This window comes from Anser cygnoides, chromosome 2 (assembly GCF_040182565.1).
Source record: "Anser cygnoides isolate HZ-2024a breed goose chromosome 2, Taihu_goose_T2T_genome, whole genome shotgun sequence".
Taxonomy (NCBI): Eukaryota; Metazoa; Chordata; class Aves; order Anseriformes; family Anatidae; genus Anser; species Anser cygnoides.
The window spans coordinates 77336246-77357427 of record NC_089874.1 but is presented as its reverse complement, the minus strand read 5'-3'; the positions used below and the strand labels follow the sequence as shown (position 1 = coordinate 77357427).

Below are 21182 nucleotides of genomic sequence, written 5' to 3'. Positions count from 1 at the left end.
CTAGGGTCTTCTTTGTATTTTGTTTTTACAAAAAATAGTTTTCATAGCTCACACACCAAGACCATGGACTACATTATTAAAGAATTTCATCTGAGGTGAAAAAAAAAAAGATGTTATAATGAGTGTCCCACTACAGAGATGTTTATTAAGAAAATTGGTAGAATGTACAATGACCTGAGCAACCAATCTTATTTGTCTTTTGAAGTTAGCTATGCTTTAGTGGGAGGTTGGACTAATTGTTTCCCTTCCAACTTATATTTTTCTGTGGAAAAGCCTAAATAAATTTATAGTGGTCATATTTGTATAATTATTATGGTTCATACCATCAGATAAAAAATCTTCTACTACATCTGCCTTTTCCTCTATATGTTCTGTCCTTAATCACTACTAATAAATTCCCTACTATAAATTCCATAATGGGTATAGAGAGATCTAGCTCTCAGAGCCCTCAAGTGATTATTCTCTTCTGAGACCTAAATCTACAAGACTTTTGAAGGTATAGGTGAGTGACCGTGTAAGTCATGCTTGGATTCCTGACTTTGCTTAAAGTAAGAGGATATTTAGAGACCACATTTAAAATCCATTAATGTTTGTGGGAGTCAGCTACTTTGGTCTTTTCAGTCAGTAAATATTTTGCTGGAGTTTTAATACGTTGTCTACTTCTGTATAAATTCATTCAAGAGTCTTATGGTTCATACTGCTTTTGCTCTTTTCAACTGGTTAGAAAGGAAAAGGAAACCTGGAATCTTGTGGAGGGTCCTCATTTTCCTGAAACAGTACCTGTTCTGTTGACTAATTGTCTCTGTCCCACAAATGAATCCTCTCTAAATGACTTTATGGCAATGAGAGACGTATTGCAACAGGGTTAGAAATGTGCTGAGAAATGACAGTCAAAATTGCCTGTATTTCAGAGAAGGGAAATGAACTATATTTTGAAAATGTAAAAAGAAAAGAGAAGCATTTAAAATGTAACCGTAGGATACAGAGAATAAGAGTACTGAATGAATGTGAATAGCTGGTAAGCCACCTATAAATGTTAACAGTAAACTTGTTCATGCCTTAGTTAGATTCTTCTTCTTTAGTAGTGTACTTGGAATTGCCTCACTGCTCAACATTAGTTTGCCTGTAGTATATTGTTTTCTATTAAGAATACCACAGAATTAATGGCACAGAGACCATGGTAGTGAAACTAGCTACCTCTTAGAATCCCAAAATGAGAGTAACATCTCACAGCCCATCACTTATAATTTCTGTCTTGCCACGTTAATGAGTTTCAGACAACATTAATGCACCTGGAGGACATGGGTCTCAAAAGCCCAAGTGCAGCATAAAAGAAATGGACATTTGTTTGAGTCTTAGAGCCTCATGGGGCCTTTACAGATATAAACTTGGCTATAAATTGACAAGCAACCTTGTTTGCCCTCAGGCTGTCTGAAATCTATGAGAAGAGAAGTTTGTCATGCTTTGGGAAAAAAAGTGCCATAATAGATTGCAATTTGTTTAAAATCCAGATGTAATTCCATGTTCTGTGTACATACTCTCTTTGATTATGGAATGCAGGATGAATTTAAGCCCCCCAAATATAGATTTTCACAGCACATCACCTATACTTCTGTATTGCTCAATATTGACCAATTTACATGAAAGAGTTACTGGTGCATTTTGTTTAAAAGGAGCCTAGTAACTAACTACACAAAGCTGTTGCCAAAAGTAACAAAACTTAAAATGCTGGTCTCTTTCTCTAAAGTGAATTTCTGCCAGTCTGTCCTTCACAATCTGAGACAGGTTTCTGAAGTAACTTGGACGTGAACAATAAGCTTGAAATATTTTAACTGCATGTCTATATTGCAGAATGTAAGGAACCTCAAACAGCAGTCCATCATCATAGTGACTTACGGAAAACAGGAAAAACATACTGTAGAAAGCACACTGAGGGGTTTGCCTCGCGTACACAGATTAATATAGCTCTCAAGTAGCCTGCAAATGTTGATAAGATTTCTCCTTAAGACGTAACTGTAGAATTAATGAGGACCATCCAAAGAGAAAGCAGCCTTATCAATGCTGGTTCTTTCATGTTCTTGCTTCCTTTCTTTTCTGACAACTTCCTGAGTATATGTCCTCTGCCAGAAACAAATCGGCAGTGATTTTAACTGACAGTAAGGCTGATGGCATATGAGTGAAAAAGGGAGCAAAAGCACTAGAGGTTTCAGGTAGAAGTAAATTGTTCCCATTCAGATAATTATCACTTGTGCATCAGAACATCTCTTTTTACAGAGACGTGCCTTTGTTCACTAAATAGGGCATTGAAGTTGGACACTCTTCCATTGGCTCTCCTGAGCTTCGGACAAGTCAGTTATTGTAAATTACAAATATATATATATTTTTTTTTGAGATCAGTAAATATAAAGTGTGATGTAATAGTTTAGTGTTATTTGTAGATTTTAATTTTAAACTTCCTTGAAAATAATGTTATGTTGGATGCACTGCATTGCAAAGTTTGGGTGTTTTTTGAAACTGTCGTATCATTTTATCAAGTTTTTTAATAAGGCGGGTAGATAGAATTATTGCAAATGTAAGCAAATTTTTGTTTTGATTTTTTTCTGTCTTTCTTTTCCCTGACAAACTATAGTTGAATTTGGAAGTCAAGTAAGAAAGCAATGATGATCAGTCTTTATACAGCATTATGGCTGGAACACTAATGAGAATTTTTAAATTTCTTTTTCATATTATATTTAAGGCACTGGTTTGTAGTTTTGTTGTCATGGTTTTGGCTCTACCAGAGACATTCTGTAAGAGTTTTTATAAATTGGTTAATCTTTACCTGCATGACATCTTATATGTCTGTAAAATCAAGGGGTTTACAAGCCTTTTAGTGCAGCATGAAGTGCTTGTAAAGAATGGACATGCCTGTGAAGGGCACTCTTCTGAACTACAATAACGCAGATAAAAATAATTATGAGATTTGAGGAATCTGGTTACCACCAGATAACAACGCTAGGGTGATTTTAAAGGAATTGTCTCTGAAAACAGCACTCATACTAGCAATAAGCTGTATAAAATAAAGTTTATGTGTTTCATAAAGCTTTTCCTGTTTAGAAAGATTTTTGTGGAAAATTTCTTGTACTTTATTTCATCTATACAGTTTATCATTAATTGAAATGTCTTAGAAATGTAGAAAATGATGTGGCCCTATTCCTAATTGCAGGTTTCAGTGCATTCTGCTCAAGGAAATTTTCTCCATAATCATGAATTCCTGAACAAATTATATGGAAGAACAAGAATTTTTTATAGAACAAGTATAAACAATTCCCATTTTGAATGTCCCTGAGGCTACTATTAAATAAGTTTCAAAAACAATTGTCCCTGAGTTTTGCCGCTGCCCCTAATGTAGTCTTAAAAGATCAGTATAAAAGAGCACTATGAGTATTTTCTAGGCCATGATACAGAAAATCAATATGAAATTCATCCAATCAGTTGTCCTTTCCCTCAAAGCACTCTAATGACTAGAAAAAGCAGAATCATTCACTCCTATGTGTTGCAATCCTTGGAAAGATGTACAGAAAATTAACAACAAAGAAAAGATATACAGGCAGGATAATCTCCATATGTCCCCATTAACTCAAAAATATGATTGACTAAGTAATGACTAGTGGGGTTCCACTAGCAATAGCTAACACAATGTTTATACAAATGAGCATATGCAATGTTTGGAATGCACCCTATATTTAATATAAGAGATTTGTATATTGCTCTGTTTGTGTCCTTCATCATATTCACAGTTTCTTTGGCCCTAATACACAAATTTCATTTAAATGACTGTAATTTGTTGTCTTACACAGTATCACAGTATCACAGATTTCTAGGTTGGAAGAGACCTCAAGATCATCGAGTCCAACCTCCGACCTAACACTAAGTACTCCACTAAACCATATCGCTAAGCTCTACATCTAAACGTCTTTTAAAGACCTCCAGGGATGGTGACTCCACCACCTCCCTGGGCAGCCCGTTCCAATGCTTAATAACCCTTTCGGTAAAGAAGTACTTCCTAACATCTGACCCAAAACTCCCCTGTCGCAACTTTCGCCCATTCCCCCTCATCCTGTCACCAGGCAAGTGGGAGAACAGAACAACCCCCACCTCTTTACAGCCTCCTTTAAGGTAACTGTAGAGAGCGATAAGGTCGCCCCTGAGCCTCCTCTTCTCCAGGCTGAACAACCCCAGCTCCCTCAGCCGCTCCTCGTAAGACTTGTTCTCCAGACCCCTCACCAGCTTGGTCGCCCTTCTCTGGACTCGCTCGAGCACGTCCACGTCCTTCCTGTAGCGAGGGGCCCAAAACTGAACACAGTACTCGAGGTGCGGCCTCACCAGAGCCGAGTACAGGGGCACAATCACTTCCCTAGACCTGCTGGCCACACTGCTTCTTATGCAAGCTAGGATGCTGTTGGCCTTCTTGGCCACCTGGGCACACTGCTGGCTCATATTCAGCCGACTATCAACCAATACTCCCAGGTCCTTCTCTGCCAGGCAGCTTTCCAGCCACTCATCTCCCAGCCTGTAGCTCTGCTTGGGGTTGTTGCGTCCCAGGTGCAGGACCCGGCACTTGGCCTTGTTGAACTTCATACAGCTGACCTCAGCCCATCGCTCCAGCCTATCCAGATCCTCCTGCAGAGCCTTCCTGCCCTCGAGCAGATCGACACACGCACTTAGCTTGGTGTCATCTGCAAACTTACTGAGGGTGCACTGGACGCCCTCATCCAGATCATCGATAAAGATATTAAAGAGGACCGGCCCCAGTACTGAGTCCTGGGGGACTCCACTAGTGACCAGCCTCCAACCAGATTTGACTCCATTCACCACAACTCTCTGGGCCCGGCTATCCAGCCAGTTTCTAACCCAGCGAAGCGTACGCCAGTCCAAGCCCCGAGCAGCCAGTTTCTTGAGGAGAATGTTGTGGGGAACTGTGTCAAAAGCCTTACTGAGGTCAAGGTAAACCACATCCACAGCCTTTCCCTCATCCACCAAGCGCGTCACTTGGTCATAGAAGGAGATCAGGTTCGTCAAGCAGGACCTGCCTTTCATAAACCCATGCTGACTGGGCGTGATCACCTGCTTGCCCTGCAAGTGCCGCGTGATGACACTCAAGATAATCTGCTCCATGAGCTTTCCTGGCACTGAGGTCAAACTGACAGGCCTATAGTTCCCCGGGTCTGCCCTCCGGCCCTTCTTATAGATGGGCGTCACATTGGCTAGCCGCCAGTCAACTGGGACCTCCCCCGATAGCCAGGACTGCCGATAAATGATGGAAAGCGGCTCGGCCAGCTCCTCCGCCAGTTCTTTCAGTACCCTTGGGTGCATCCCATCCGGCCCCATCGACTTGCGCACATCCAAGCTCCGTAGCAGGTCGCCAACCATTTCCTCTTGGATAGCGAAGGCCACATCCTGCTCCCCATCCCCTTCCACCAGCTCAAGGCACTGGGTATCCAGAGAACAACCGGTATTGCCGCTAAAGACTGAGGCAAAGGCGGCATTAAGCACCTCAGCCTTTTCCTCATCCTTAGTAACTAGGTTTCCCCTCGCATCCAGTAAAGGATGGAGATTCTCCTTAGTCCTCCGTTTCGCGTTGATATATTTGTAAAAGGATTTTTTGTTGTCTTTAACGGCAGTAGCCAGGTTGAGCTCCAGATGAGCTTTGGCCTTTCTAATTTTCTCCCTGCACAGCCTCGCTACATCCTTGTAGTCCTCCTCAGTGGCCCGCCCTTTTTTCCAAAGATTATAAACCCTCTTTTTTCTGCTAAGCACAAGCCGCAACTCTCTGTTGAGCCAGGCCGGTCTTCTTCCACGCCAGCTCGTCTTTGGACACGTGGGGACGGACCGCTCCTGTGCCATCACGATTTCCTTCTTGAGGAGCGCCCAACCTTCCTGGACTCCTCTGCCCTTCAGAACCGCCTCCCAAGGGACTCGGCCAACCAGCGTCCTGAGCAGCTCAAATACACATTAAAGTTTTGACTTCATATTGCATTAGTCAATTTTATGTAGCTGTAACACTGTTGAAACCAATGGTGTTATTGCCTCTGAGAGAGTGGAAGAACTCAGCAGTAACTCAGATTCCTAGTTTTAGCAGTTTTACTCCAAACTTTTGTCCAGCGTGAACTGTGTGTGTTAGGAGTATAAATGAAGAACAGTCCACCGATGTACAGCAAGGATAGATGTGGTTGGAGCCACCTCCCTCATTTTGCATTCTAATAATAAGATTGATGGCTTTTTTCCAATTTAAATGAGCACAGTCACAATTAGTCTCTATTATCCAGAGAAAAAAACAAATGGTGAATCATAGCTTCATATCCTAGAGTGTTTGTTATATAATACCTATTGAATTTCATTTGCATGCTTTATGCATATATTTATTATGCTGAAAGCTGATTACCCAATTTCTTCTAAAGTCTTTCAAGGCACTGTGCCAGCCCTTCCTAAAGTTTGCAAGCATATTGTTTTTGACAGTCAGGAGAGTTTGAGATTTTTGTATTAATTACTCTGTTTACATAAAAATGAGGTTTATGTCATTTGTGTATTCCTATTATACGTATTTTAGAAATTACAGAGTAATTACAGCAATTGCTTAAGCTGCATGTGGTGTCTAATTTAATTTAATAAGATGCAGCTACATCATTTCTCACATATCATAAAACTGGATGTGTGAGACAGTGAAGTCATAATGAACTGTTACAACAGTATACATAGAGTTCTAAAAATAATGTTCATTCACTTAATTATTTCTATAGTTAAGAAATATAGTTATGTTTGCCTCCATACATGATGTGTGAAGTATGTAAATGGTTGCTGCTTCTTTCTTGCTTACTTTATACAGAGAAACGCATGTCTCTTTTTCCTTCTGTGTAGGTCATAGCTCCTACCAGTTTTAGTCCGATAATATTAGCTGTAGTCTGTGGTCACACATTTTAGTAAGCTAGAAGGGATGGTCATTTATCAGACTTGACAAGTGGTGGCTGAATAATAACTTTCCTGTAAGGCAGACGCTTTCCTGAATGTTTAAGTGCTGATGGTTTGAACATTACAGCTCACCAAATTTTAATTGATTTGAGGTTCACTGATTCACTGACCTCAAAGTAAATGCCAGTACACAGTGTGTTTTTATATTCTTTTAGTTATCTATCCAAATAGATATATGTCCAGTCAACTATTTGATTCTCCAATGTCCTACAGGTACCCCAGAAATGTACATCCTGCTTAAGCATGTAAAATCATTCTCTGACTTGAGAAAGAGATACATGATCTGTACATCCAAGAGTACAGTTTTTAGCTGTGTGTGACATACATGAAGTGTAAATATTAATAGGGAGTAAAGTACTTTAAAAAGAAGTAACTCTTCTCAAAGCTTGATTACATGGGTTGGGAGTATAGGTTTTACACCTAAACAGCTGCAGAATAAGGATGAGATTATAGACTCAGGAGCCTGGTTGATCTAAGGCAGCCTGACTCTGTCTAATTATTGCCAGAATTTTGACCGACTGTCTGAGCAGTGCTGCCATTTTCCACTCATTCTTTATAGCCCTAGTTCAGGAGTTTGTGAAGAGGTCACTGCAAATCGCAGCAATGTCCTTCAGTCCCTGCACCAAGAGGTTTTGTTTCTGATTCTTCTTTTCAAAGTTTTCTGGTTTTGTTCTTTTTTAACACACAAAAGTCCCCCAGATATTTTATTTTATCAGCTCCCTGGGTTTTATCTCATATTATCTTCAGGACACGTACACATTCCTTCCTTTTCCTTCATTTCAAGAAAAAAATGAGCGTAAGAGCTGCTCTGTGCTTTGTGGCCAATGGGAAGCATTGTAGTGACAACAACTTCCAGGTAACAAAGAGTGTGAGCAAAAAAGACAGCTTGTTTCATGTTTGGGTGCAATCAGTAAAAATGCTGTAGTTTCTTTAACACCATCAATGAAGGATGAAAAAATGTACAAAATTAATTACTGACTTTTAGGTAAAATTTCAACAGTTTCCTTGTATGCCATCACATATGACTGGAAAAGGCATTTACTGAAGAATTTTCTATTTCGATAGGAGTCATCTGTAATGGGTTTTCTGGAGATTTCTAGAACTTTTTTCCCTGTGAGACACCTCAGAGATTAACCAAACAGGACAAAATCAGTATGGTCTTTTGGCCAATAAATTACGGGACTATATATAGAGCACGTCCATGTCCTTCCTGTAGCGAGGGGCCCAAAACTGAACACAGTACTCGAGGTGCGGCCTCACCAGAGCCGAGTACAGGGGCACAATCACTTCCCTCGACCTGCTGGCCACACTGCTTCTTATACAGGCCAGGATGCCGTTGGCCCTCTTGGCCACCTGAGCACACTGCTGGCTCATATTCAGCCGACTATCCACCAATACTCCCAGGTCCTTCTCGGCCAGGCAGCTTTCCAGCCACTCATCTCCCAGCCTGTAGCTCTGCTTGGGGTTGTTGCAGCCCAGGTGCAGGACCCGGCACTTGGCCTTGTTGAACTTCATGCAGTTGACCTCAGCCCATCGCTCCAGCCTATCCAGATCCTCCTGCAGAGCCTTCCTGCCCTCGAGCAGATCGACACACGCACTTAGCTTGGTGTCATCTGCAAACTTACTGAGGGTGCACTGGACGCCCTCATCCAGATCATCAATAAAGATATTAATGATGATAGATATTAATGATACTGTCATTTATTTTATCTGAGCTGTCAGGAGACTGAGTTGTTAAGAATAAACCAGATAATGGAAGCATGAAGAAATAGTTTCACTTTTGCTTTGTATCTATATAGAGTAGAAGCTAGAATTTGGTAGAAGAGACAGATTCAAAAAAAAAAAAAAGATAATTATGCATTATATATAATATATGCATTATTATTATAATTATGCATTATAAAGTTTTTCATAGCTACTTTCTAAAAAACACTGCAATCTTTTTATGCTCTCCAGATATTCAAAGGATAGGGTATGTGTAAAGGTCAATAAGTTATGCCGAGCATTCTAAAATTGTTAAGTAAAAAAGGGTGAGAAGCAAACTTTTTTCCAGCTACATAAAAACATTGCTTTACTTAGCAAAATTGCTTTAAGTATTTCTGTCTTCTCATGTTAATCACTCTGCTTAATATGTTGATGTTGGCATTCAAGACATTTATCATTAATGAAACGGAAAAAGAAAACACAACTATAGAAAAAAGAATAAGCAAGCTGCAATAAGAAGTTTGATACATCTCTGCAAGTTGAAATATATGCATTTAAATACCAGAAAAGGCCCCTCATATTTTTCCTTTCATGTATTTTGTCTTAAATTTTCGTGTTCAAAAGCAGAATACTGAATGTGAGCGTGCTGATTTAAACATAGTGTGCTAAAATACACACAGCCCAGGAGCGATCCTCATGATATACTAGAGAAGGGCTTAGAACAAGAGCAATTTCAGCAGCCCCTGTCTTCCAGCAAGTTGCTCAGGGTTGAGTTGAATCTTTGTAAAGTGGAGATGGCTCACAACTGGAAACTGAGGTACTATAGTTTTTGTTGCAGTTTTTACCACAGTTTCTGGTTAATTCTTCTTTACCTTTAAATTCACTTTTTGCTTCAGACTCTAAAATGACATGGAGGCTGGATGTGCTACACAATTGTTTCATATATCTGTTCTGTACTATTGCATACTGTATTTTAAGCTTATGTAAGGCATTTTCCACAATAACACAGATGTGGGTTAGTGATGAGTTTATGCATGCATATTACTAACCTAGCCAGGATCTTCTATTAATATATTAATATATTAACTTGTAGGTATTTGATTCTTCTTAGAACTTGTATATGTCTGTCTGTGCGCATATATATATATATATACACTCACAACATGTTCATGTTTTTCATATATATACAAACATACAATATACATAGATAATACCTATTTTTCATTAGTGTGGAGATGCATTGTTATTCTTAAGTGGGACAGATCATAATTTCCTCACTCAGGCAAAGTTTTACTGAGTGAGGTCTGACTTACTGAGCCGTTATTCTGAAGATTGTCGTATGTATTTAGATGATTATTACAGTACTTTCTTCAGTTTCTTTAAAAAAAATAAAGAGCCAGTGACCCAGTGATGGAATGAGACAAATGCTAAGTTGCTGTCCAAGTTTTATTCCTTTTTATATATTTGAAATTACTGTCTTTAGTCCTAGAGAAAACAGATTGTCTAAGTTAGTTGCATATGCTAGAAGTTCATAAAAGGAATCATTAACACTTTATTTTGAGAAAGATGATGACACCAAATTCAGATTTTTTTCAACAGTTATCCTGCTATATTATTCAAGTTGATTTAATGAGCTGCAACACTATGTTTCTTGCCAAGACTTGAGTTCAGATTCTGTTTTATCTTTGAGAGTTGGTAATTTGTATAAGAAATAAAGCACTGTAAATAAATTTTATACTCCTGCTTTTCTTTTTGTTGATAATGATATCAAATATGGCACTGAGAGGAATGCAAGGTCAAGTCTTAGCAGCGTGGGTGAAACACAAACCAACTAGCTTCCCTTTTCGTGACTTTTCAAAAGCTGCTGGATTTCCTTCAGTTTTCGTGTGCTTATATTCTATAAATCAAATACTGAGTTGTATGGAAAAAAGAAAAGAGAGAGAGATAAATTAGTCTTCTCTCCTAAAACGAAGTTTGAAGGTTAAGCTTTCTTTTCTTCTAAACTACAACTACTCCAAAAATCTGTCCTTCAGGAATTCAGAAAAAAAAAAAAATATGTATATATATATATAAATGTATATATATATATATATAATCATTACAATTTAATGCAGATAAAACTTACCAAAGTTTTATCATAGAACCATAGTATCATTTAGGTTGGAAAAGACCACTAAGATCATCTAGTCCAACCTTTATGTGTTATGATGACTCCTAGCATTTCTTCCTCCATAACTAAATCTTATTCCTTCGACTAACCATATGTCATATGGGATTTATAAGGAAGCATTGAGGACTCCTCTCTTCAGGCTGTGAAATGCCTCAGAAAGTCTATGCACATTCTTACATGCACTTCTGTTCTACCCCGACTTTCTAGACCCAGTAGGATAAGGAGATCCTTACTGCACAACTGTTTAATTCACTATTTAATTCTGAACCCTTCTGAGGGTGTCTTTATTCATTTGCAGACCTCACATACATAGCCTGAGTCCTTCTTCTGCTCTATTCCTCTCACAGTGTGTCTTTTAGCAGAAAGGGGCTACACCGTTCTGTTCCTTGACAATGCTAAGATTTTTCACGAGAAAACTGGCTGCATTAGCTCTTCAGTGTTTTCAAAGACTAGGAGATCAGTGCAATAAGGGCATGATTTATTGTGTCTGATGGTTTTAGCTTTATCCTAAGATCTCACTAAACTGGTTAGACTGTTCAGTTAGGCTGAAATGCCTTTTTTGACTCTCTGTTTGGAGACCAGATATTACTATGGAACCATGCATGGTCTAGAAACAGTTGTGCTGCTTATCAAGTAAACTGCATGATAATATAGGCAGAAAAAAAAAACATGCTGTATGTTTAACATATTTGAACACAGGATCAAAGTGATGTTCTAAAACTATGATTTTTGACACAAAGCCTCTATGATTAGATAATTAGGTTCCCTCTTGTAACCTAATTTACCCTGTGCTGTTTGATAGTGAAAAGAGGAAGGCCTCAGGGAGCCTTGAGAAGTTCCCCTAGGAGTTCTTTTATTTGCATCCAGCCTAATTCCCTGCTACAAATCAGAAATTGCCTGCAGATCCAGCAATAGAAAGCTGGAGAAAGGGATCAATATCCAGTCACACCACCAACTGGCAAGAGATCCTTCCTGGGCTGCCCATGAGGGAGATCATTTGGTCTTCACAAGAAAAGAATTCTAGTGATATTACAAAAGTACAGGAGGTAGAGCAGGAGCTGAATTTGCTAGATGTATAACATATCCCAGAACAATTAGGTTCCCAAATTCGATTGCTACTCCCTCCATGTCAAGCGAGTAGTGTAAATAAGCCAATACAGGGACAAACCAACCCTTTGATTTATGTTAAGTACTGGAATTATGTCCTCCATTACACAGATATAATTTCCATTGATTCCACTCTGAACTAGAAGTTAGCATCAAACTTGCTGTCTTTGATATAGAAAGTGGCCCTACATCATGCTACCAAGAAAAGGTACAATTTTTACTTTTTAATTAGCTACTGAGTTTTGTTAGATGTTCCAACTTGTTAGACTTTGCACTGCGGGGGGAACTTAGCTTGTGGTAGGCCTAACCTCGTGTTAAGAAAATATTAGCTGAACTTCACTCAGGTAGAATTCTTTGCTGTCCACCTTTTTAAAGTTGAACCCCCAGTTACTCTAAACCTTGAACAGAGCCATCCTAATCCTTAATTATATAAATAGACTTGCAGTTTTAGAATTTAAAATCCCACTTAGCAAGGTGGGAATTAATGCTGACAAAATGAAGAAGCAGCTGCAAATAACCAAGGTATAATAGGTAAATGTAATAGATTAAAAATAAAAATCAAGAAGTGACTAAGAAAGTCACTTCTTATTCAGGCAAAAGTCTGGAAAGAGTGAAAATCCTATTTTGAAAAGAAGAATGGAAGTAGCCTCCAGGTCTAGGATGAAATAGTTACACTGATGATACTCCTTTTAGGCAGCAACTTGCTTATTATCTAGTTAGCTGAATACTACATTGAGTGTCAGCATCTTCAGCTGAGATGACAGCTTGACTTTTGGTGGGTAGACATTTTATATTTCTACCACAAAATTTTTTCTCACTGTTAAGCTACACCCCCAGAGAGAAATATTTGAGAAGCAAGAAACAATACAAAAAGATTTTTTGACTGTAGAGGTTAGTTTTTTGTTTTCTTTTGTTTTGTTTTGTTTTATATTCTCAAGAAGATGCTAGACAGATGCCTATGCTTGCAAAAATAATTACTGATTGGTAGAAAACATATTTTTCTCATCTCTTTGTGTGCAGTCTTTTTCTTTTTTTTTTTTTTTTTTTGAGGTGCTCTGTATCTCAGAGAAACATGACACTTATGAAGGGTATGGCAAGGTCAAGCATGGGCATTAAAGTCCACAGTTGTCACAAGTTAGTAGATCAGAAGAGCTAAAATTAATGCCATACAACATTGATTGTAAAAAATTCACTCCCTATTCCAAAATTAAGAATCAGTCTTGCTTATTCCACTGTGTTTCTATGGATTGGCAGGGGCAGTAAAAGCTTGGAGCTTAGCTTGTCAATTTGTCAATTTTCTATTGTGGATATACAGGAAAAATTGAACTGTAACTACCATGAAAAATCTGTATTAATTGTCAGTAGTTTCCAGAGAACATATACAGGGTTGGTTCTCTGGTGTGTACTAGATATTTACATTGATTAATCCCGTGGCGTTTTTCTTTTTATTTCATACACTTGCATTATTCTTTCTGTTTATAAATCTATTTTTTTTTAATGTTTTCTTTTCTATATCCTCTTTATTTTTATGGTAGAAGAGCTGGTAGCATTTTAATGTATCAAAATAAATAATTACAAGAAATGTAATTGTAAATAATTTTCTTTTTGTTTTATTATTACTGTTTATCTGGAGAGACTAGAAGAAATAGCATTATTCCACATAAATATAAAGGAGCTAATAAATATACACCATTTAATGCAGCACTTGGTGGTTCAGGACAAGCAGCTAAAAAGCAACAGGCACATGACTGCAACAGGCACATGACTGCAACTTCATGTCAGAATTAGGTCAGGAGATTGGAAAGCAGAGTTTCCAGCTTCTGATTCTTGTCTTTCTAAGAGATACTAGACAAATCTCTTTAACCTGCAGATTTAAGCAAGTTTACAGACTCTGTTAATGTATGTTATCAAAGTGATACATGGTAGATTGCTGACTACTGCAAGCTCAAAATCATTATTTGAGATCTTAACATGAAAAGTCTTTCCCTGCCCCCCCCAAGTTCAGGAAGAGAATCATTCCTGCTCACAGAAATGGTTAGTGATTATTGTGCTGTTTCTTCTGTGCCTTAAAGAGATCCGGTTATCATGAAAACTTACCCTTTCTACAAGTCTAACTTTGTATGAGTTTAGCACACAGCCCTGGCTCAATGAGGGTACGTTGGTCTAATGGGCAGCTACAGCACTTTTTGTCCTCTATGCTTCTTCCTTTCACACAGTGTAAAACTAAGGGTATTCTGTTTGCATGTTGATGGATGGGTCATCTGCCCTGGTTTGGATTAGGCCTGTAGGTTGGCAGGCACAATTTTGGAGGCCAAACCAGCTTTGTCATAACAAATCAGCTATTAAAAGCATGAAAGCTGGCCTGAAAGTAAATGTCTTTGTTGGAAGACAGCAGTGAAAACACATGCATATTGCAGTGTGTTTCTTTTGCCTAAATTGTAATTCATGAAGTACTCTTTGACCTCTTCTGTTAGTTCAGTTGGGTGTAATGGCCACTTTCTTTTCTTTACTACATTCAACAATAAGGTAATCTGCAAAGAGCGGGAAGGAGAGTATTGTAATTCCCATTCCTAGCACTGGACTCAGATGAATGAAAAGGGACACAGATTTTACAGGTTCTGACAAGGAAGGAACTTTGCTCTGTCCTTGCCAGTAGTTAGGTATAAGTCTGCTCTTACCTTCACTGCCTTTCATTGCTATGTGATGATAATGATAATAGCTAAAAAATAATAAAAATATTTACAGTGATAGTTTACATGCTTAATCTCCTCTCCTCTCCTCTCCTCTCCTCTCCTCTCCTCTCCTCTCCTCTCCTCTCCTCTCCTCTCCTCTCCTCTCCTCTCCTCTCCTCTCCTCTCCTCTCCTCTCCTCTCCTCTCCTCTCCTCTCCTCTCCTCTCCTCTCCTCTCCTCTCCTCTCCTCTCCTCTTGTGGGAATCGTGAAAAGCTGTAGATCTTGCAGGAATAAATGGAACTCCAGAAATCTGTCTGCAGGATGTAGCCTTTTGGAGTTAATGTGGATGGTCAGGTTGCATCAGATGAGCTATCGTCATGTTGTATGTATTCAAAACAGTGAAGGCAACTTTTACTGTATCTGGTAGTTAAGCTTTGGAGGAAAAAAAAAAAAAGAAACATAACAGAGCATTTAACAAAATGGTATTAGCTTTAATTCTGAAGTCTTTGTTTAGCAACTTGGAATTTACTGAAAGTTTACTTGGAATTTTTCCCAAGTAAAAAATAGAGGCCAGAAACTCACCTGGTATAAACTGGCATAGCTCTACTAAAGTCAAACATTCAGTGTTTGAAGCAGTTGAGGAGACGATTCTTTCTTTCATAATGAAGGCTGGTTGTTATTCTTACCCCTTCTCTTTATTTTTATTTTTTAGTCTTCAGAGCATTGTGAAACATTAATTAAAGATTCTCCTCTAGGTTAGGAGAAGTATGCAGATACATCACCCTGTGTATCAGAACCGGAATGCCTAACTCATTACCTAAAGTATTTGGCTGTCAAAGGGGAGAGAGGGCTGCAATTTTCTGTGCAGATGGCAGAAGTATGTACAGAGCAGTGTAGTGTATCTATTAATCTCATCTAAAGAAACAGACAGTGAAGAGGTTCTGTTCAGTGACAGCCTAACCATTAACAGCATCCCAAACATGATTTTATTTCTTCACTTTTTCGGGTTGAAAACACTGTAGCTAAGATTTATTATGTCATTGTCGTCTCTGCCTTTCCTCTGTCTCATCTGTATTCTTTACAGAGCCTATAAACATGGGCTGTCAGCAAGCTAAACCTGTCAGATTTCCACTTCCCCCCCCCTCCGTCTGCTACTATGCTGCCCGAGAAAGAACCCTGCACGCTGCACCCTCACTATGATTCTCATCATCACATCTCATTCATCACTCTGACTCCAAACTCTGCTCAACACATTAGAAAAAAGGTCAGGGATATGAAAGGAAAAGAGAAATAAACAACTACCCAGCGGAAGCGGTTGAGCTACAGGAGACGTGGGAGGTAAGATCGGAGCCAATTTCTCTGCCAGCAGCTGTACTGGGCATAAAGTACTTGCTATACAAGTTCTAAGTGTTTTAAGCTGGAGGGTTGTGTAGGGGTTTCCTGGTTTATTTCCCAGCACAGAAGCAGAGTGAAAGGGTAGAAAACCTTAGTTAAAGACAGAAAGGTTATAAAACTTTTTATAACTAGAGTAAAGACGACAGACTGGTTGCTGAGTGACTAGCAACCTGATAGCATGTAAGATTAGGACTCGAGAGTTCAATAAACATCTTTGCAGTGATGAAGGAACAAGTCCTATGTTTACTTTATGAGCCAAACTTTAAGAGGCTTTTGATTGGAGATGGGGGGGAGGGGGAATTTTGTATGGAGAAAAAAGAAGTGGTTTTATATAAAGCAGTAATATTCCTTTAAGTGTGATCTGTTTTTTCCTACGTGCTGCTGCACTGTCAGTGTAGTTAGGTAGAATTTATCTAAAAAATGATTCTGGCTTAGTTATATCCCTTCTCTTCATTTTCCTCACTAATGTTTTGGCTATTTATCACTGAGCAGGTTTGTTTTCTTGATCAAGAATTATGGTTTTTGCTTTTATGTCATTTTCTTCAAGCTCTTGGCACTTTTCACCATAAATAGAAAATAACTGTTAACTCTTTCCTTATTTGGATTTTGAAAATCTACATTTAAAATACTGATGCATTAGCATGCCAGTAATTTTCTTGTCTCAGCAAATAAGGGAAACAAGGGGGAAACTGCTGAGCTTAAAGTAGATAACTTGCAAAACTCCATTCAGAAGACTATGATACAAAGAAATTAGCTTGTGCAACCATAATGTGTGTAATATGTTGTTTGTTTGTTTGTTTGTTTTCCACAAATGGTACTCAGTTTATGAGGATTTTAGTTTACATTTTTATTTGTGTGCAGTAACTGTTTAAGAATTGGATATGACCTCTGATTATAACATTTAGCTCAGAAAGCATGATGACTTTGGTCAAATAGTTGAGAATATAAATATCTTTATTGACTAGTAATTTTGTTTTTTAAAAAATAATTCTGGTTGTGCTTTATGTGAGCACAGATAATTCATGTCCTAACATTTTCAAATACGTGTTGTGTCCAGCTCATGCTAAAAGCTAGTTTTTTCTGCTTTATGAGCTATTTAAGCTAAATAGAGAAGGCAAGTAAACTGATTGATACTTTTCATTACACAAAAATGTAAGAGGCCTCTTATGAGATTACCAGGCAAAGGATAAAATCAAAAGCATAGAGGGATTTAGGAAGAAAAAGGTAAATTCATGGAGAATTGTTCCCATGATGTCCATTAAATGCAAGACTTTGGATGGAGCCTCCACGTCTGATAATGCCTGTACTATTGAAAGGTGAGAAGCAATACTATTGAAAATAGTATGATCTATTGAAATAGATCAACATTACTGATCTACATTGTTGATCTATTTCCCATTCTTTACTAAGTATTTGTTATCTTGCCTAAGTTGAAGAGAAGATTCTAGAGTTCTTGGTCCAAAACTCTCTAGAACATCTTACAGAAGCCACTTGTGGGAAGAATATAGCACAGTTTGGGGAGAAGCTTGTTACAACTTGGGAAAGGAACTTTTGCATATAAAAACAAAACAGAGGACTGCTATATCCATCTACTTCTGTGCAAGTGTTTGTGTTTTCCTCAGTAAATGGCACTGCTCTCAGTGCCATTAAGGAGCTCTACCCTTCCCTGTTCATCATACTCATGGAATGATAACATGGGAATGCATCACTTTTGAACATACTGAATATCCTAGCCTTAGGAGGTAGGGAAAGTTAGCACCGCTGCACCAGGCAGCCATAATAATGCATTAAGTGCATTTATCTGTATGATAAACCAGTGGGGAGTAAAGAGACAAGCTGAAGAAAGTGAAAAGCTGAGCCCATGGAGTTAGGATATTCAGACAACAGACAGTTCAAAGTCAAGCTGAGACTAGATAAATTCTAGATTAATGTGAGCCGTGGGGAGTAAAATAAATAGTGAAGAGTAAGAACCAGGAATGAAAGCACATTAGAAAAGAGAAACACATTTCAGTTCCTACAACCTACTGTATGCTGTCAAGAATAAATGCAGCATTGTGATACAGCAGAGCTCAGTACTGACATGACTCTTCTGGCCGTAATTTAAAATGACTCATACTTCAAAATAAGGAAACAAAGCATGCTAGAAATTTCAAACTTGTGAAGAAGGAGGTTTGAAAGACATATTGCATTGTACCTATAAAGAGAAATGCAGCTGCAAAACAATTAGGAAATAAATGTGAGTGACTCTTCGTGAAGTACATTTCACCGTAGCAATAGCAATGACAGTAGGAAAAGGACACTACTACTAGTCAAGGAAAAAAAAATTAGGGGAAGATCCGAATCGTAAAGTAAAGCATGAAAAGACAATGGGATTGTTTTAGAAAATAAGAAAGAAATTGAAATCTTTAAAGGGTTTAATTTTAAAAACAATATAAATAGTGTTGTTATCAACCATATCACTGCAAATATATAGTAGTTTTGGCTGAGAAAAAGAGGAAGAAGAAAAGTCCAGAACCCAGTACTTTCCTCTTTACTGATATACTAGGAAGAAGAAAACTTGTAGCCAGTTTATCTGCTGGCATCAAATGAGATTCCCTCAGTTATCTTGATCGGTACCAGATGAGAATGTGGTACAAAGGGAAGATTACTTTGCACTGAGATATGAAGGGTTCTTTTATGTTTCTGTAACAGAGTAAACTAGTGTATTGAAGCTGACAGACTGAATCTGATAAATACTTCAAATTTAAAGTATTCCAAATTCATGTCTTGGAAAAGTAAATGTCTATGGAGCTTCTTCCTCTTGAATATGTAGTAGAGTCCACATTACAAAATACACTTCTGTCCACATAGCTACTGGCTGTTCGTGAGTAAATGTTGTTTAGAGGGCTGCATTAACCTGTGAAAAAATCATCTTTAACTGAAATATGAAAGGCAGCCATTTTAAAGTTACTCAGATGAACAAAGAAAAGATATTTGAAAGGTGTTCTCTTTCAAATGACTGACTCTTCTCATCAAGCAAAAATTTGTGAGCATTTGCCATCTAATAGATATCAATGTTATGTGACCTAATCTGCTTACTTTTAGTTTCTCACAACACCAAAACTAGACTTGAGTTTCTACATTTTAAATCAGATTCCTGTAGTGCAGATATATAGTATTCTTTTAATTCCTATACATTCTTTAAAAGGATTATTTTCAGTGCACAGACTTCACTATCCATGTTTGGCAGCTCAGCTGACTGAAATCAATAGAGTAAGATAAATTTGCAAAATGAACAAAATCATCCCTTTGTTACAGATCATTAAAATAAAAATCCACTGTTAAGATAGCTGAATACGGAATTTATGATAGACAGCTCTTGCATCTGTGCAAAAAGAGTCACAATTGCTTCATTCCACTAGTAGAGTTTAGGTTTGCATATTGGTTATGACTTTTTTAGCGTCTGGAGCACTCAGGTTAGTGTTGGCAACATAAAACCACTTTAACATGGTACCACTTTAACAATGACCCCTTTTCATCTTCTGGCAACAATTACCTCCCATTTGACATAATTTTCAAAACATGTTACTTGCTATACATAATTAGGAAAAATATTGAAATAGATTCAGATTTCTCTTCAGGAACAGTTAGTACTCTTATTTTTCATACAGGAACCTTCTGGGAGTTCTTGCTATTCTGCTCTTCTAAACTCTGTCGGTTTTATTAAGATCTCTTCAAAATTTGAATGAAAGGGGATCCAAACATTTGCATATATTGACAAAGCATTTATTTGAATCTAGATTAATAGTGCAGAGCCAGTCAAGTAGAGTCTTATATTTACCACTATTAGTTTATTCAATGCTATTTATAACATCATTTATTTGATAGCTATGGTGCTATTCCAACCACTAAGTATATCTGGATATTGAATTTTTTTTTTGCTTTCACTTTTCCCTACAAGATTGCCATGATTCAAAAAAGACTTCTGAGTTCTCTTGTATGTCTCTGCACATATTATCAGTGTGTGCATCCTTTGATTTTGCTGCTTCCCTAATTTTGTTTCTCCAGCTAAAAGCAAACCCAAACATTCCAACATTACCCCGTTTCCAAGATTACCCCGTTTCCAACTTGTTGCATGAATATGAAAGAAGGTATAATTTAGGAAAGAATGCATTCTTTTTTACACTTGTATTATTTTGATTTTAAAATGTACATATTTGAAATTGTTTAGAGTCATTCATGGGTGTACTTTGTACAGGGCAGTATTTTGTTTCTACTTTCTTTCAAATGCTGTCATTTGAAGTTGTACAACAGTGCTGGTCATTTTATATTCTTGAAGTCGTAACCTGTAATATTTTTAAAGAAGCCCAGTGCTAGTTGTAGGTAAAGTCTTTAAAGTCACTCCAAAACTTACTACTTTTTAAAAACCTATAACATTACATCATATAAAATTCAGGAATTAATTGGAATTGCAAAATTTTACAGGGGAAAAAAAAAAAAGAAAAGTTGAACATTTTTTCAAAAGTCCAGCCAGATCCTTTACGGTTAGTCTTACAAGAATGTTGTGAAGCAGTTGAAATGCAAACTACTCACTACATTATGCATTATATTCATTATTGGTACAGTAGTTAATATGTTCTTGGCATTCGTTTGCCCATTACAATAATGGGTTATAATGAGATCTTTTTTTAATGCACCAGGTGTAAAAAGTGTATTATTCAGGATTTCTCGGGCAACCACTGGAATCCAGTCAACACATTTGCTAACAACTGGAAATACTTGTCACCCTGCTGTGTAATTTGCAATAGTCTTATGCCAGATGGGAGACCTTCTATCAAGTGCGGTGGAGAAAATATATAATTAAGATGAACTTTTTAGTCCCCCAAGGAGAACATCCCACCTACTGTATGTCTTGGCTTGAAAATTTTAGCAGCAGATATCCTTAAGACAGAATGGTCATGGTCTCCAGAGGCAATTAGTGTCCCTCTCTTTTCCTTCATAAGGGCTTAAAACGTGCAGATGGTCACGTGTGTATGCCTAAGAATGGACAAAATATTCTTGTTAAGCTCACTCTGTTCAAATACAGCTAAATGTATCTCCTGTATTCCATAGGCAAGATGAGGAGGTGAAATAGATCTAATTTAGTC

The 21182-nt window shown here is 37.8% G+C and overlaps 1 protein-coding gene across 11 annotated transcripts in view; it reads left to right on the top strand.

Moving 5' to 3' along the window:
* Positions 1–21182, top strand: part of CDH12 (cadherin 12) — a 564885-nt gene that overhangs the window by 239031 nt on the left and 304672 nt on the right. Inside the window, exon 1 of one of the 11 annotated variants that reach the window (XM_048047681.2) lies at positions 15153–15999. The exons of the other annotated variants lie outside the window; for them this stretch is intronic. The gene's annotated coding sequence lies outside the window, so the exon portion shown is untranslated. Of the gene's footprint in view, positions 1–15152; positions 16000–21182 lie in introns of those variants that run through there. 11 annotated transcript variants of the gene reach the window in all.